Genomic DNA, 14,749 nt, shown 5'->3' on the forward strand with positions numbered 1-14,749 from the left:
ATCTTTTAAAAAAGAAGAGTATCTGGTCACTATATTATGAATATAGTATGAAGGATAGGTTATTACAAGTCTCTTTCTCTTCCCTTCCTCTTACATCCATAGGAGCCAGGAAGGAACAGTTCTAATACTTTCCCTTCCCACTGAGCTGAAGACATGCTTAGACACATTTTGCTTTTGTAATGGTTTCTGAATATTTTCTCCAAGGTCATCTCAATGTCTCCCTAAATCATGTTGATTTTATTCATCTTCTCAACCAGATAGTTCAAAAGCTGAGATGTATTTTAAAGTCTACCTTCTTCTTCTTGTGCCATATCCGTTATCGGACGTTGGCGGTCTTGTTTTTATCAGCAGCCGCACGAAAAAGTGCTGCTGAGTTTTGTCCAAACCAATTTCAAGCATAGTTTGCAGTTTTCTGCAATTTCACAGAGTTTGGTGCAGTTTGTTTAAGCACCAGTAAACTCATATAACACCACCTTCATTCAGTTTCAATGTTCATATATTTATCCCAACATGCATATCTTTGATGAGCTTTGCATTTTATAGTATTACGAACATTTTTTCATCTCTGACATGGAGAAAAGCTAGAATCTATTAAACACAATTTAGTGCCTAGAGCAGGGATCTTCAAACTTGGCCCTTTTATGACTTGTGGACTTCAACTCCCAGAATTCCTCAGCCAGCATGCCTGGCTGAGGAATTCTGGGAGTTGAAGTCCACAAGTATAAAAGGGCCAGGTTTGAAGATCCCTGGCCTAGGGAGTATAGGGGCACGGAGGAAATGTGTTAAGTTTTATTTTTAGTGTTTTAATCCTATCAGTAAAGTCTTTAGTGGGAATTCCTTCTGAACAAACATATGAATAACTTCTGGACAAAAAAACATTACTTCTGATCTCATACAGTATACAGATTAGCTCAGTTAGCCCATTTGAGGTACCTTGGTTCAAAAATTGTTGCCCTGCATTGCACCATTTCAACCAGTTAAAAGTTACAGACAACAGAGTTTCAGAATTATATAGATTATGCTAGTATATTGGGGCATTCAGGTGATATAATCTTTATTCATTATCCTATGTTTTATGTCCTTTTTTTTTGTTAGGGATAATCCATTTAGACAGAATCTTTGAAGTTTGGTAGTTCTATGGCATTATGTTTCTAGAGGTTTTTTTTTTTAATGGAGAGAATTCAGCACATGGAACATGCTCTGCTTTATTTTTCCCGCTTTTTTACAGTAGAATATCAAAATATAATTGTAAATTTGGAGATTTCTGCATCTTGCTTATGTTACACTTTTTGGTATGCTACCAAGACTGTCTAGCCCATATATATAAAAGCAAGAAATTTATGGTCTGCAACCATGTATTATGCATTGAAACAATAAAAAATAATATATCTGCAAACAAAAAACAAACTTTATAAAAATAGTATTCCTATGTACATACCTGACAACATTTATTTTAAGGAAGAGAAAGAGATGTTTTAAACAGTCACCAAACTGCTGATCTCTAATGTGAATTCGGAACAATACCTTTATACAAGTCATTAAATTAATGTAGACAACAAATTCTATTAATATTTATATTTGTAAGGTCCCTGGCCTTCATCTAAATTTGAGATACCATTAAAAGTCTAACCAGGCAACTCAAATGGAAGCTTCTTGAGGAAACAGTGCTTTAATTGATCAAATAAAACAGCTGGGTGGCAAACAATCTGTAATGCTGGTAGAGTTATGTCCAGAAGCGCCACACCTTAGAAAGTTAGTAGCATTGCTTTATAAACTTTGTTAGCCAATGAAAATCAGACAACAGAGCTATTACATCATAAGGAAGACATCAATCATTCCTATACACTCCCTTATTCCCTCCTTTAATACATCCCATCCATGTACATGTTTCCCACGCTTGCATGAAATTTGTCTCTGACGCAAACGTTGATTACAAAAGCGAGATAGCAATAGTTAGGCTAAACAATTTATTTTTGTTCCAGTTACATAACCCTTCATATTCATATGATACTTTATTTCATTGTTATATAAGACAAACTTTGTGAGAGGCATGGAATGGCTTGAATATTTTGAATTTCCAGAATTGCTATTTATTTATTAATTTATAGGGTATGTGTACAAATGTTTCGAGTATATGTTACATTATAGAAAATCAATGATCTTTACATGTGTACTTATGCTGATATTGATAAATAAGATGTGAAAATGGAAGCATGGAATTAAAGGCACTACATTAATTCAGTGGTACTGGAATCCAAAGTCACTTACTGGAAATGTTATCTTGTCTCATACAGTGCAGAATTCATTTTCTTTCTCCTCATAATTCCTCCATGTTCTGTTAATACTGCATGGTTCAAACCCTTTCCAGTTTGTGGATTTCTAGCTGAGTACCAATTTGCCACATTTCACTAATCTCCCTTTCTTTTTTTTCAAAACAATAACATCATTTATATCAGCCAGAATTCTCATCCAATGAATCAAGATCTTTACCCACACCTTCTAGATTTCTTCTAGCCACAAAATGTTTCTGCTTTATTTGCAACTGTGATTCACACCTATTTAAATAGGTTCAACAGTCACCTTAATTGCCTTTCAATTGTTTATAAAAACAATACTATTTCTCGCAGACCATTTGAACTGATTAAGGGAAATCACCTAATTTCTTTTTCACAGCATGCCCTCTTTGATGGAATTGTACATTTCTAAACAATATCTTTCTAAGAAATATTAAGAACCACAATTTCTCTTTTCTTACGCTATTGTCTTAAGAGTGCCAAAAAGTTAAGTAAGCTACATGGAGAAAAATATTCTGGGAGATTTCCTCTGTGTTGTTCTGTTATCAAGGATCACCTATACTTGCTTAAACTTTTAATTACAGGTGCTTTAATTACAGGTGCACTTGTTAAGTGACCAAAGTTATGACGGTGCTGAAAAACTAGTTTAAACTATAACTTTTTCCTCAAAGCCAAATAAAAATGCTATCCCTCATTCCTTGAACTTGCAGGAAACAATACTAATATAAAATTTGCTGCCCATACTGGTAAATCTTATCCTACCTCAGGCATGATACAAGCAAATGGTACTCTCTTTATTTACACATACAAGGTGTATTAAGGGCAGGGATTGGTGGATTCTCTTGGCTTTCTTTTGCTCTCATTAATTACTCTCATTAATTTAGGTTAGGGTTGGGTAACAGTAAAAGTGATGCTAAGGCAGAGACAAATTTTGACAGATAGCTAGACTGGCAACAGTTGACAGCAAGCAGAGAGTTGCACCCTGAAGCAGCAAAGAATTAGTTGGCTTGTTACCTTCCACTTCACTGTATAGCCTCCTCCCTACTGCTAACCAGGTGTTATTCAGACTGATTTCTTGGTTTGAAGTATCTGACTTGGGAATCGGCTTGGAAATCTAGCAGATATAGGACAATGGTTGGTTTGAAAGGATCAGACTTTCTCTATGCCCAAAACAGAATGGAAGGGGAAAATCTAGAAAGACATGTCTAGATCTGAATGTATGTTGGGGAGAGCCTTAAGATGATCTATGGTAGATTACTGGTTGGTATCTCACAACTTTTCCTTTGTGAATATAAGGGTTGAACTGTGGGTAATAATTGGTTTTCCACTAGTTTTTTGTGTATTGCTTCCAAATAAAAATTGTAGGAGAAGATAGGAAAGTTAATATTAGAGAGCAGAGATACCACTGTCCAATCACCACCAGATGGATTCGTAACTGGCTGACCAACCATAGTCAATATATAGTCCTTATTGGAACTGCATCTACATGGAGGGACATATGCAGTGGGCTACCCCAAGGCTCTGTCTTAGCCCCAATACTCTTCAATATCTTCATCAATGATTTAGATGAAGGGATAGATGGGGAATTCATCAAATTTGCAGATGACAAGCTGGCAGGAATAGCCAACACTCCAGAAGATAGGCTTAAGATACACAAGGATCTTGACAGACGTGAACACAGGGCCCTATCTAACAAAATGAAATTCAGTGGTAAAAAAAAGTAAGGTTCTACATTTAAGCAAGAAAAAACAAATACCCAGGTATAGTATAGGTGGCACCTGGCTCAATAATAGTAACTGCGAGAGGGCTCTTGAAATGCTAGTGGCCGATCACTTAAATATGAGCCAGCAGTGTGCTGCAGCTGCCAAAAAAGCCAACACAGTACTAGGCTGCATTAACAGAGGGATAGAATCAAGATCACATGAAGTATTAATAAGACCACACTTGGAATACTGCATCCAATTTTGGTCACCACAATATAAAAAAGATGTTGAAAAGAGAACAGGGAAAGGGTAGAAAGAGTACAGAGAAGAGCAACAAAGATGATTAGGGGGTTGGAGATTAAAAGATATGAAGAACAGTTGCAGGTATGTCTAGTTTAATGAAAAGAAGGACTAGGGGTGACATGATAGCAGTATTCCAATATCTAAGGGATTGCCACAAAGAAGAGGAGGTCAATTCTCCAAAGCACCTGAAGGCAGGACAAGAAACAATGGATGGAAACTAAAAAGGAGATAAGCAACTTAGAACTAAGGAGAAATTTTCTGACGGTTAGAACAATTAATTGGTGGAATGACTTGCCTCCAGAAGTTGGAGCTTTTAAAGAAGAGATTGGACAAACATTTGTCTGAAATGCTATAGGTTTTCCTGCCTGAGCAGGGGTTGGATTAGAACAGGGGTGTCAAACTGCCGGCCTGCAGGCTGAACGCGTCATCAGGAAACCACGCCCATCCCATTGCCGGCAATGGAGAAAAAGCTCCGATACATCGTGCGACATCATGTGACATCGCGAGTTTGTCTGGATTAGAAGACCTCCAAGGTCCCTTTCAACTCTGTTACTCTATTACTCTGATATTCTATTAATCAAATGGAGCTAAAGATGCACTAAAGAGTCTGCAGAATGGGCAAATTCACCACATATTAGAAATCTGATCAGGACATAACATGATTAACAAACAACCTGATATCAACTGACTATATTGAACAAGCCTAAAGAGAAAAACAGATGTAGAGATATTGATGACTAGACTACCAACAGAATGATAAGTGAAATTTAAAATGTGTATTTACTTCCAATGATTGTCAGTGTAAGGGGAAATATTAATACTGATACAGCTAATGATGTCTTAAGGCTGGCAATCAGATGAAGGCAATGTCATCAAGACAAATTAAAGAATGGTTATTGAGGCATGTTTGTTCTGCAATTAAAGGCAAATGGGGAAAGGTTCTAGAACCTTCTGTGCTAGGTTGCAACTGCAAAAGCATAAATCAGAAATTATGAGTCAGAGCTCAAATGTACTTTGTGGCATCAATCCCATTGAAACAAAGGAATTTGGAAATAGGAGATAGTTTGAAGATCAAAGCTTATGTCCTCTCTTATTCCCTATATGTGTGCAGGGAGACCGTGAGATACACAGATTCAAACTACAATGTGGAACTGCTCCCACTGGAGGGCACTGCATCCTAAGAAATGAAGATTACAGCTCAGCATCTTGATGAAATTAATAGGAGGAGGCAAGGTAATATAATTGACAGATCCCTGGAGAGCTCATTCCTATATTTTATTTATAGCTTCTCAGATGGCTTGGCCCTGCCAGTTCCTTCTGATTGGTACCGGGGTTATTGAAAGAAGTTACTCCATTTTCTGGACCTTTAACTCTTTCTCCTTTGTTGAAAGCAGCTCTGATCCAAAATGACTCTCAAACATTTGGATCTCACTCTTCACTTACTCGCTCTTTGACCCCATTCCACAATCAAAAAGCAGCTACTCTAACTCAGCTGCATTCATGTGAACGTGTGTGTAAAGATTTGTGGCTCGGTTCATAGCAGGGATGTTCTCCTTTCACTGTCATTCTTGACTGCAGCAATGAACTGATTCAACACAATGCCTCTAGCTGACAAAGTGTGGCAGAAGAAATCAAAGCTATATTTCTACCTGGGAAGAAAATGGACAGTGCCATGTTCCTCCAACTCCCCAATGGTTTTGTCCTCTAAATACTGCCTTGTTATTTGTTTACATATTCATATGATAATTCTCAAGCTTAATTAGGCTTTTGGTGTAAGAAATGTCTTGGTTTTATTTCATCAGCTTCTTAGGTTCTATCTACATAGCAAAGCCTTCAGCAAAACAGTTCCTGAATATATCTTACGGAACCCAGATGAAGTTATTTCTTGATGAACGAGGTGAGGCTATATCTAGTCAAGTGCCCAAACATAAACAACATCCTATGTATAAGGAGGCTGTTGAGGTTTTTTATAAAGAGCTTTGCTTCACAAAGAAAAAAGGTTCAAACAAAATATCCCTTGAACATGCCTTGTGAAGCCATGCAGCAGCCTCTCTTCTAAAGCAAAGAGCCACGGCATTTTTCACTTTGCATCACCACGGCCAGAGGCCTCCCTTGCAGCCTCCTCTGCAGGCAGAAAGCCTATCCTGCCTTTTGCAAGTGATCGAAGAGACTGTGAGATGATCAAAAGCACTTCCTTGAGGTGAATCAAAGCATCTCGTACAAGCCTAGTATGCCATATCACAAAGCAGCACACTGAGATGGTGTTATGGCTTGGATAATCCGTGGGGGGACTTAAGATTCAAATCTAGTAGAAGAGAATATATGTACAGATTCTGTATAGATGTATGGAGAATAAGATTCAAATCCCTGCAATTTTTACTGGGGTTTTGAACAGTTTACTCCATTCAGTTCAATCTATTTCAGAGGGCGGTAGTGGGACAGGGAGAGTTGGTCCTGATAAGAAAATAAATATTCTGAGCATTTTAAGTTGTTACACTATGGTAATTACAAGGCTCTCCTGGAGAATATTCTTTTACACCTGGATGGCATCAGCCTGAGAATAATATTCCCTAACCCCAACTTCCTAGGCTATGAGATGTTCAAGAATTTAGGAAGCTGACTGATGACCTTCTGTTTCAAAGGAAAGGCAGAATTTCATGTGATTTTCAATTGGTGAGAACCTCTGCCTTGTCCAACCTCCCATCTACCATCAAGATTCATTCTATCTATCTATCTATCTATCTATCTATCTATCTATCTATCTATCTATCTATCCATCCATCCATCCATCCATCCATCCATCCATCCATCCATCCATCTATCTATCATCTATCTATCTATCTATCTATCTATCTATCTATCTATCTATCTATCTATCTATCTATCTATCTATCTATCTATCATCTAGTTTTTATCCCCTCTTTATTACTTTATAAGAAACTCTAGGTGGTGTCCTTGTTGAAGTCCTCCTCCACAACAAGAACCCTATGAGGTGAGTTGGGCCGAGAGAGTGTGACTGGCCCAAGATCACCCAGCCAGCTTTGTGCTAAAACCAGACCAGAACTCACAGTCTCCTAGTTCCTAGGTAAGTCCTTTAACCACTACACCAAACTGGCTCTGCTTTAAGTTTCTTCTCTCTTATCTTCAAGAGAGGACGATTTTGCAGCTCCCTCCAACCAGATTTTTTCCCCTTACTGCAAAGAACACCCTCCTCCCCACACCATGGCAAAACAATTGAGGAAGGGTGGGTGAGGTCCTGGTAAGAATCCATTTCCTCATTCAGTGATGCTTCAAGGAACAGTTAATGATAATTGCAGAACTGCAGCAGGAGGTAGAAAGTTGCTGGCTTGTGGAAGTGTACAGTGTTTGCTATGCCTTTTAAAAAAATTCTAAACATAACTAGCTGTCATAGAGAAGAATAATATATTTTAAAATGTATTTGTGAAATGAGCCCCTCTTATTCTGATGTTAAAATATCCTGGACTTGGACTTTGAGGTTCAGCTTTAGCTGCACTATTTGATAAAATTAATTTGAGAGACTCATCATCTTTGTAACATACAGAGCTTTTTCTCGTTGAGCAGACACACTCAGATTTCTGAAATGAGTTTTTGTTTTTGGACTAAGATCATTGCTTGAAGGCTACACCCGTGGCTGTTTATTTAACTTACTTGACTTTAAAGGCACTGCCTGAGTCAACATCACAGCAGGATTTAGACATTATTGTGGCAGCTGCCAGAGAATTTGTTCATGATTGATCCCAATCTAGATGATTTCCCCGTCATTTTGTGATTTTAGTATAGACACATAAATATACTGTTTTATATGGTGCCCTGGGGATTTCAATATCTTAATAGTCCTATGCAAAAAGTTTGAGCATTTGTTACAAAGAATACAAATGGTGTTTCTGAGATAACTTAGAACAGTCATGTAGGTAATTTCTTTTAATATGCAAAGGAATTTTTCGCACTGAGGGCTCCTGCCCTCTGGAACATCTTGTTCCCCGATGTGAGGGTGTCAGATGATGTATATTAAGCACTCAAGTCTTAGTAATTGCTCTAGCCACTTCTACTATGAAAGGTCAGAACCTAAGCTGAAGATGGAGGATGTATTTCCTATTATAATAATGGAATGAACACTTCTGCTGATGTGAATCTATACAGTAGCTATAGAACTGAACCAGGTTATAGAATCAATACCTAAGGCTAAAGAAAAAATGGGAGGACGAATACTGGCAATTATTAATCAGTACTTCTGATCTCCAGTGGTGGCTTACCAATGTGCAAATCAAAGAGAAAATAGGGGACATTGTGCTTTGATTTTTGCTTGCATGAATGGAGAGGGCTTGCTGTGTTCTAAATCATAAGAAGAAAACACATAAAGATGAGAAAGGGATGATTCCATGCTATTCTTGAAATAGTTCAGGTAATATGTAGCCTCAGAACTTAACCTTTTGCTCTTGTATTACTGGGATATATTGGTAAACCTGCATATTTCTCATAAATATGTGGATGTAACTGCAACCAAAATTAATATCATGAAGTCAAATGGAAAAAGGAACATAATGTAGAAGGTGAGGTAATCTGGCTGTGACAGCTATCATCCCAGTGGATTGATTGGCTAATCTGGCTGGCTAGGCAAGTGTCCCCTACCTCCCTCCCAGCTCCATGGGTCTTCCTCCCAAAGCTGTGCACTTGGAAGAGGATGACTATAGCTGATAGAAAGAGCCCACCATTGTTCAGTCAAGGAATATAACATGCTGGCAATTTAAATTAGAGGCAAGACTATATATGTAGAACAACTCAGCCAAAATTCAGTTCTTTATTTGCTTACACCAGGGGTCCCCAACCTTTTGGGCACCAGAGACCGGTTCCGTGGAGAGAGGTTTTTCCACGGATCGGAGGGTGCATGGTTTTGTGTATTGCCTGCATCCTGCGGATGGGGCTTTGTTTGTTTGTGCGGACTGGTTGCTGGCATGCTGCGGCCCGGTACTGGTCCACAGACTGGGGGTTGGGGACCCCTGGCTTACACCCAATAGACAGAATCTTGCCAGATAAAACACTTACTATTCTCACCCTAATGGACATACCCTGGGAGATTCTAGGGAGTGGCGGTCCTTACTCTGTCTCCTATCTAGCTCCGAACTGTCTACCTCTTGTCTCCTTCCTTTCTGGAATGTGCCTCCCTCCTTCCTGGGAAACTGCCATTTCACTGCAGTCCATCACACCAGCTCTCCCTTTTTGGACACTATCTCTCATATCAGTGAAAGAGCTAAGATCAGGTTTCCCACTAGACTACAGTGATCAAGGATGTTACTGGTATTATCACATATTGTAGTGGGTGGAGAAGAAACCAAGCAGATTAATAGGCAACTTCAAGAAAAAAAATGCTATTTATTCTCTAGTTATCTGAGGAGACTGTCTTATGAGCCATAGATAGAAATATTTCAAGATGAGGAGGCAAAGCAAAAAAAATATTTGAAGACTAGAAGTCTAAACTTGAACCAAGAGAACCATGCACAGACTGGAAGCTGTCTATATTATGTGAGTTTAGCTTATAGCGGTGTTAGTTTACTTCAGCTTTGAAATAATTACATTTAGGGGTTAAGTAAGATAGTAACGGAGCTGGAAATTCGAAAGCACATACTGTAATAAGATCAAATGTTCTTTGTCAGTGACTCTGAAAATAATAGCATTGTTAACTCTGGTGGATCAAAATTACAGTTGCATAGAGAACTGCAGCCCTGGCTGATCCTTCTTGTGATTCTGCTGGTAGGATTTATGTATGTATGTATGTATGTATGTATGTATGTATGTATGTATGTATGTATGTATGTATGTATGTATTTATCTATCCTATTTCTTAACCGCCTATCTCCCTCAGAGAGGGGCTGTTGTTGCAAAGAAGTCTACAGAACGCAAGGAAGAAGTATTTAGATCGAACACTATAGGGAGAGAGATAAAAGTAGCTAACAAATCTTCCAATAAAATAGAAGAAATTTATGAGTAGGGTATCTCATGCATGTCTGCATGTCCTCGCATGCAGACACATTCACAGATAGAAGCACACTGTCTTCTGAGTTTTCATATCATATGACATTGTCGTATTTTCAAGCCAATTTTCATAACCAAAGATTAGAAACTTTTATAAAGTGATGAATAAAAATATCAGGATGATAAATTCAACATCTAAGATTTAATTCCATGCTTGAATTGTTTAAATAAATAATAGAGAATGTCCTGAATTAAAGAAATGGGGGTGATGCTTGCTTGGTTCCCTAAATACCTGCACAAACAATATAAGAGTGGGTTTTGTGTCGTGTGGTTCAGAGCATAACAAGCCTCCCTGGTGAAAAGCTCCAGTGTACTTCATAACCCATAACCCGCTGTAAACTGGAATTATTCTGATTACTGATTGCTTGGGAGGATTTTGAGCACACACACAGTTGAAACAGATCAAAAGTTAAGGAGAGAAGAGACCGAACGGGAAGATAAAAGATGAATAAATGATGAAGAGAAGGGAGATGAGAAACAGGAGGGACAGAGATGGTGTTTACAAGGGGCTGAATCAATTGTGGAATTTTAATCTGAGACCTGATATTGATTGGTGGGAGATGCAGCAGAAAACTGCAGTGCTATTAATACAGAGAACATACTGTAATTTATCAGTGTCAGACAGAGAATCCAACCTGCTGCTTTAATCCTTATGTTTTCTGGTTGTTTTTTTTTCATTACTAAATCTGCAGATAAAAGGGATGCTTATGTGATCCATGCTGGAGACCATTACAGAAAAGAAGTTCAATATTTCTGCATTTCAGAATGTTATAATCATATTATGCACATACTAATGATGTCTTACTGTGGAAATGTTGAATATTATACGTAATACTCGATAGAGGGGTTTGGGTTAGGCATTGGTCAATTTGCAGAAAGACAATATGCTTTGGAGAGGAGAATTTTGGAGAAATACAGAGTGTGTGTGTGATAGTCTAGTGTTGCTTATGGCTCTCTAGCATCCAGTCACTTATGTATTCAGCCAGACACACTACATTTTGTTAGCTAATAAAGTGGAAGGTGGCTGTGAGAGTGATAGCACAAGTTCTCAACTTTCCCATAGGAAAGCGGAGGGGGGAGTTTCCTGCTGATTGGCAAGAAGAAAGAGACAGGCTGAGATTTAAAACAGGTTTTCTGGAAGGAGTGTGTGGAGATGGAGGTGTAATAGCTGGCAAACCAAAGAGGAGAACATATGTTTTAATAGCCAATGGCCAATACATTGTATCTATTTTGTTTTTTATCCATCTTCGGCTTGAAAACTTTTTTGCTTAAAAGATAATAGAATTCAGATTTTTCAATCGAAGTCTGAAGTCAAGTGAACTATCAACATTCTGTACTTTCTTGAATAAATAAAGAGGTTTTACTGAAAGTATAAGTAATGTGACTCTTATACATCGAGTCTATGTGCTTTTGAATATATATGAAAGAAATGAAGAAAAATATAGAAACATGCTTTTGAATTTTGAATTCTGATCAACTGATAAAATTGAATCTCTTCAGCTGTGGCCTTGCCCTGCCTTTGCCCTGTGGATTTGCCTTTGCCTTGCCTTGCCTTTGCCTGTGGACTTTTCTTGTCTTGTAACTTGTCTTTGTCTTAGAACTTGCCTTTGCTTGGGGAACTTGATTTTGCCTAGTGGATTGGACTCGCCTTTGCCTTGAGGACTAGTGTTGGCTTCATTTGAATAGCCTGTTGAACTCATTGGGGTTAAGTTAGTGCCAGCACAGGGAATTGCTGGGAAATAGCAATTCAAACTAGGAAGTCTTAGTAAAGACTCCTTACACTCGGTGTGTGTGTGTGTGTGTGTGTGTGTGTGTGTGTGTGTGTGTGTGTGTGACAGCAAAGTAACCCTCATAAATACATGCTGGTTGCCTATCACGTGACTGTGGGGATGCTCCAACAGCTATAAATCTGAGGACTGGTCATTAGTCACTGTTTCCGCTGCCTTTGTATCTTCAGACAGTTGCTAAATGAATAATTGTTAAATCCAGGACTATCTTGGATTTCAACTTCAAATCTATATTCTACTAAAACTCTTATTTCTGTTTGCCTGTAAACTTCAAGTGGATGAAATTGAATGGTATAGGGCAACAATTATTGAACCAGGGTAACTTAAATGGGCTAATTTACAAAATGCTGGGACCCATGATTACTGTAGGAATGAAATTTGGGAAAGTTATGCCTGCTTCAGCTGAAATTTGAAATATTTTAACAGCAGGGGGTGGGGGAAAGGAAAGGAAGGATAAGGGAGTGACTTAGATGCTTGCTGGTAAGGTAGGGCTGACTGGGGGGGGCACTTGGGGGGCACTGGTAGTGAATGGTTGAGTCCTTTTCTTCCCAGAAGAGAGGAAGACCTTGGAAACATGTCAGAATGGGGAGCAGGAGTATACTTTCCCTTGCAGTCCATGACTACTTTTGTTTCCTCTCCTCACTTCAAAGTGGCAGTGATCAATGATCTAAACACGAATTGAGCTATTTAAAAGATAATAGATAGATAATAGATAATATCTGTTCCAAAATAGTTGTATAAATACTGTATCTATTCCAATAATACTGCAATAAATTTGCAGTAGCAAAAGACAATAGACCTAAATTTGCTCAGGAAAAATTTATCTGTATCTCCAAAGCAAATAATACCATCACATTAAAGGTTTACTAGCCAGGAAACAAGATTGTCTTTCTCTTCTGGAAAGAAGATACATAGAAAATATATTTATATAGTTATTTTATAAAGAACAGGATGCTTAGTTGCATGGTTCACTGGCTATGGGTTGATTCTGTTATCTGACTATATAAAAATGCTTCAGTAAGAATTAAAATACTTTTGAAATGAATTTGATTAATTAGCAAGCTAAATTTGTTTGGCAAAATATACTAGTATACTGTATGTTTAATATTTGTTTGTCCTCTTTTAGAGGCCTAGATATTAACATAATGTAAACTGTCCAGAAAAAAATATAGTTCTGAAAAGTAGCACACAAATTTTTAAAATAAAAGAAAATTTTAATTCATTTCAAAAGAGTTGATGGTTAAAGTGATTGTGAGTAATTTTACATAACATTCAGATTTTTTGTAGAAAAACCTATTGCACATCAGATGTTACTAAATCAGACCTTCTAAGTCAGAAAATGAATAGCACAGGGACGTTTATTGTCTTATAGAACATCAAAAGGCACATTTCCCACTTACATTTAAATGTAAATTGTTTAGGTTTCCTGATGTTTTTTGTGCTTTTTTAAACTATATTTTCCAGGATGTTTCATGATTAGCTGAACTAGCTGGGAGTTTGGAGAGCTGAATTGCAGCAACAACAGGAGTGCCACATGCTTCTTAACCTTGTTCTCGGTTTTCTGGTCATGCTTTGTTATGCTGTGGTGTTGAAAAGTTAAACTTCTTTAAAATTAGGTTTTCTTATTTAAGACTTGGATTTTTTATGTCTGAATCATGTTTCCACGGTCAACAGAAAATGACACTGAACTAAGGAAGTTGTTGGGATTCAGAATGCCTTATGATACTGTAAGTGACTTTGAAGATGAAACAAAAGGCAGATAAAATGATGTGGGCTTGTATTTTGAGGAGAAGTATGAAAAAGAGCTACCTTGTCATAAAATAGAAAGAAATACATATCAGGGTGCATGACAAAGGAAAGCCAAGACGCCAGCCTCAAGGCTCAGTCTGGCTGATGACATTATTGCTGATATTGAGACAGGGGCTTTTCCTGTCTGTGCAATGTAATTAATTATTTATGTTTATTGACATCAATCTATTGTCAGGGCACTCAGTCAGTTTGGCTTGGAGTCCAGTGATATTAATAAAGAAACTTTGTTTCAGGTCTCCATGCTTTACTTTGTATTGTAGTGGATCACTTTTTCCCCACAAATCGTATTTATTATGGTTTGTCGCACAGTCAAACCATTTTTAAGGCATTTTTATCCACCTGTGGAGTCCTTCCCAAGGACCTGGGGTAGGCAGATGTTGATGTTTGATTGTGTAAGGGGTATCGTCACAGGATGTAAGCTGTTATGACTAACCCAAACCTTTGGCAATTAAGTGATGGCGAATTTGTCTGTGTCAGTGGTGTTACTCCACTTCTTTTGTGATTGCACCCAGGACATCTATTACTATGCACCTTTGCTTTCTTTTGCCATAGTCGTTCTATTTCTATTTGCAGGTGTTTCTGTTTTGTTATCTTCTCCAGTTCTTTCTCTTCTCTTCTGCTCTCTCCAGGTACTGCCATGTCCATTATCCAGACTTTTTTTGTCTTTCTTATTGACAAGTGTTATTATGGTCTGTTGCACACTCAACCAGATGTTTAGACTGAATTTGGCATTTTTGTTAACCTATCAAATCCTTCCCAAAGACCTGGAATAGGCAAATGTTGATGTTTGATGGTGTTAAAA

The sequence above is a fragment of the Protobothrops mucrosquamatus genome, unplaced genomic scaffold (assembly GCF_001527695.2).
Source record: "Protobothrops mucrosquamatus isolate PMUCROS unplaced genomic scaffold, P.Mucros_1.0 scaffold_22, whole genome shotgun sequence".
NCBI classification, from domain to species: Eukaryota; Metazoa; Chordata; class Lepidosauria; order Squamata; family Viperidae; genus Protobothrops; species Protobothrops mucrosquamatus.